Genomic DNA, 3383 nt, shown 5'->3' with positions numbered 1-3383 from the left:
CCGGGTCCCGCAGGTCGGGCGCGGCGGGGCGGGGGTCGCGGGGGGGCTCGGGCTCGGGCTCGGGCCCGGCCTGCAGCGGCCCGTCCATGAGAGGAGCGGGCTGGGCTGGGCTGGGCTGCCGACGGGCAGCGCAGGTGCTGGGCTGGGGCGGGGAGTGGCCGGATCCCGCCCCGCCGGGCTCACGGCCAGGGGGAAACTGAGGCACGGCGCGGGAGGTCACGTGCCCATGCTCCCGGGAGGGGGCGGGGCCCGGCTCTAGCTCCCCGCACGCCGTGGCCGGCAGGAGAGCAGCGGGGAAACTGAGGCACGGAGCTGGACGTGCCCAGGACCCGGGCGCAGGGTCTGCTCCGTCCGTGGGGGTGGGGCGGGGGATAATGCAGAACCTGCCCCTGGGTCCTCCTTCCTGAAGGAGGGAAACTGAGGCACAGAGGGTGGGGGCTGTTTCTGCACCTGTCTGAGGGTGGGGGGGGACCCTGAATGCCAGGGTGCCCCCAAGACGGAGGCAGGGGGCAGGGGGCAGGCAGCTGGCCCTGCTCCCCCAGGGCCCAGCCCTGCCCGGTTTCCAGCCCCCTGCTCCCAGCTGCACGGCGCAGCCCACGGCCCGCGGCTCGGCGCCGTGTGGGAACGAGCCCCAGGGACCTTGAGCATCCACAACAACAGCTGGCGGCATCGGTGGCCACAGCTGGCTCAGAGCCTGCCCCAGCGCTTTGGAGGAGGCAGCCGGGGGTCTAGGCACGACCGAGAGGGGTCCCAGACCCAGGCTGGACCCCACAGGCACGGGCATGTGCTGTATGCAGGCCTGGGCATGTCCATTGCACGGGCCCTGGGTGCCCCGCGGGGTTCTAGGTGCATCTTGTGTGGGGCTCCGGGTGCCTCCGTGCCGGGCTGGAGGGGTGAGGTCGTGCGGGCTTCAAGATGCATTTATCGGGCACGGCTCTAGGTCCGTTTGTTGTGCGGGGTTCTAGGTGTTTGCTAGGTAGGGTTCTAGGTGTCTGCTGTGCCAGGGTCTGGCTGTGTCAGTGTGTAGGGTTCTAGGTGTTTGCTAGGTAGGGCTCTGGGTGTGTTGGTGTGCAGGGCTCTGGGTGTTTGCTGTGCATGGTTCTAGGTGTTGGTGTGCAGGGTTCCAGGTGTGCGCACGGCTCTGGGAGTTTGCTTGCAGGGCTCTGACCATGCACAGGGCCGGGGCTGTGCTGCACACCAGGGGCTGAGCGGGGACACGGGGCCAACCCGGTGGGTCCTGCCCTGCTCCCACAGCCCCATGACACCCCTGGGAGCAGCCTGGGGTCAGCAGGAATGCCCCCCCTGCCCTGGCCAGGGGAGCTCAGCAGGGTGGGACGGGACAAGACGGGGCATTTCTCGGTTGACAGCAACACCTCCAGTGACACAACGGGGGGTTGCGTACTGCAGGGCAGGAGCTGGGGGCTCCTATATGGGGTAGGGGATGCTGGACAGACTGGGCCCCCCCAGGCCACGGGGGGCTGGGAGGTTCGTGGGTTCCCCGCCATGGAGGCCGTGACCTGGCCCCGGGGGCCTGGGCTGGAGCTGTTGCCACAGGGGGCCGTGGGGCCGGACTAGGTGATCTCTGGGGAGCCCGGAAACCACCCACGCCTCCCCAGCCCTGGCTGAGCCGAGCTGCCAAGGTCGTGGGGTATTAGAGGCTTCTCCATCTGCCGGTGCTGAGCAGCGATTAACAGGAATATCCTAGCCCCGCGGGCAGGAGCCTCGGCTCTGAGTCTCAAGGGGCCGCCACGGCCCTGCCTCCCCCCAAAACGGGGCACAGGTTGCCCCAGTGCAAAGCAGCCAGGGTGCAGCAAGGGGCCGGGAGGTGGTACAGCATGGGGGGCAAGCAGTCCAGGTGAGGGGCATCCAGCTGCCCCCTGGTCCCAGCACCCCACGCCGGGGCCAGTCACCCAGCTCTGTCACTGCCTTTGCAACCATGTCCCAGGAGCAGAGCCCCAGCTTGGGGCAGGGGGCCCAGAGCCGTCCTGTGCCCCCTCCCCACCGAGCCATGGCAGATGCAATGCATTTCTGCTGCCTGGGGCCGTCAACACCGTGGCGCTGGGGGACGATGGCGCAGGCTGGCCTGTTGTGCCCCCTCCCTGGGCGGCACGCTCCACCAGAGCTGCAGGGCCCGGCTCCTGCCCCCCTCGGCCTGTTTACCGGGGAGCGGGTCCCCTGCTGCACCCGCAGCCTGGTAACGGCACCCGGGGCCGTGCTGCCTGGGCGACACCCCCGGGGGAGGGAGCAGCAGGGGGGGATTAGACGTAAGAGGCGGCTGCCAGGCCAAGCCTCTTAGCTGCCATCCGAGCGCTGCAGTCACTCGCAGCCTGGCACGGCCCCGGCTCTGGCACCGCGGGCATCACCGGGCCAGCCCCCGCACCCGCTGTGCTGCTCCCTTCTCCCCAGGCATCGACCCCCCAGCAATGCCCAGCCCTGGGGCAAGGGGTGGTGGGTGCCACAGGCACAGGGGAGCGGGGGCCCTTGAGCGCAGCCTGGACTCCCCCACCCCAGGCAGGATCGGGGCCAGGATCCGGCGTCTGTCCATGCAGCCATCAGGAGTGAAGGGGCATCCAAGCTGTGTGCGTGCATGCGTGCGTGCATGTGTGTGTGTGCATGCGCGCAGCATGCCGGGGCCCACACGCTGCAGCCTGCTCCTCACAGGCTTGCCTCTTGCACACGCACTCCTACAGGCCCCCCCCTTACATGCCCTTCCCTCTTGCACAGCCACCCCTGCACACCTTCCCCTTGCATGCGCACACCGCACACACCCCATTGCACACTCTACACACACCAACTCCTTGCACACCCACCCCTGAACGTACCACTCTTGCAGACCTACCCCTACACACTGTCCTCTTGCACACCCACATTGTGCATGCCTGCACCCTACACACACCCCATTACATGTCCAATCTGCACACATCTCCCCCCTCACACACCCACTACACACACCTCCCTTCTGCACCCCCTTGCACACCCATCCATGCACATCTGCTCCTCACACCACCCACCTCCCTCTTGCACACCCCTTTGCATGCCTAATCCTCACACTCCCCATTGCACACCCACTCTGCACACACCTACTTGCATGCATCTCCCCCTTGCACACCCATGCCTACATATACCCATTTCTTGTGCACCCACCCCTGCAGGCACCTCCTCTTTGCATACCTCCCATAGCACACCCACTCTGTATGCCCCCTCCACATACCTGCCCCTGACACACCCACTCCTTGCACACCTGCCCCCCCCAGACCTACAAGGGTGCCACCTGCCAGCAGATAGGCCTCTGCTGGAAACTCAGTGGTGGCCCTTTAAGACCCAGCTGGCCCCCACCCTTGTGGGTTAGGGGGTGTTGGGGGGGGGAGCAGGGAGAGGGGCGT

The sequence above is a fragment of the Alligator mississippiensis genome, chromosome 4 (assembly GCF_030867095.1).
Source record: "Alligator mississippiensis isolate rAllMis1 chromosome 4, rAllMis1, whole genome shotgun sequence".
Lineage (NCBI taxonomy): Eukaryota > Metazoa > Chordata > Crocodylia > Alligatoridae > Alligator > Alligator mississippiensis.
Note: the sequence above shows the minus strand (reverse complement) of the source record.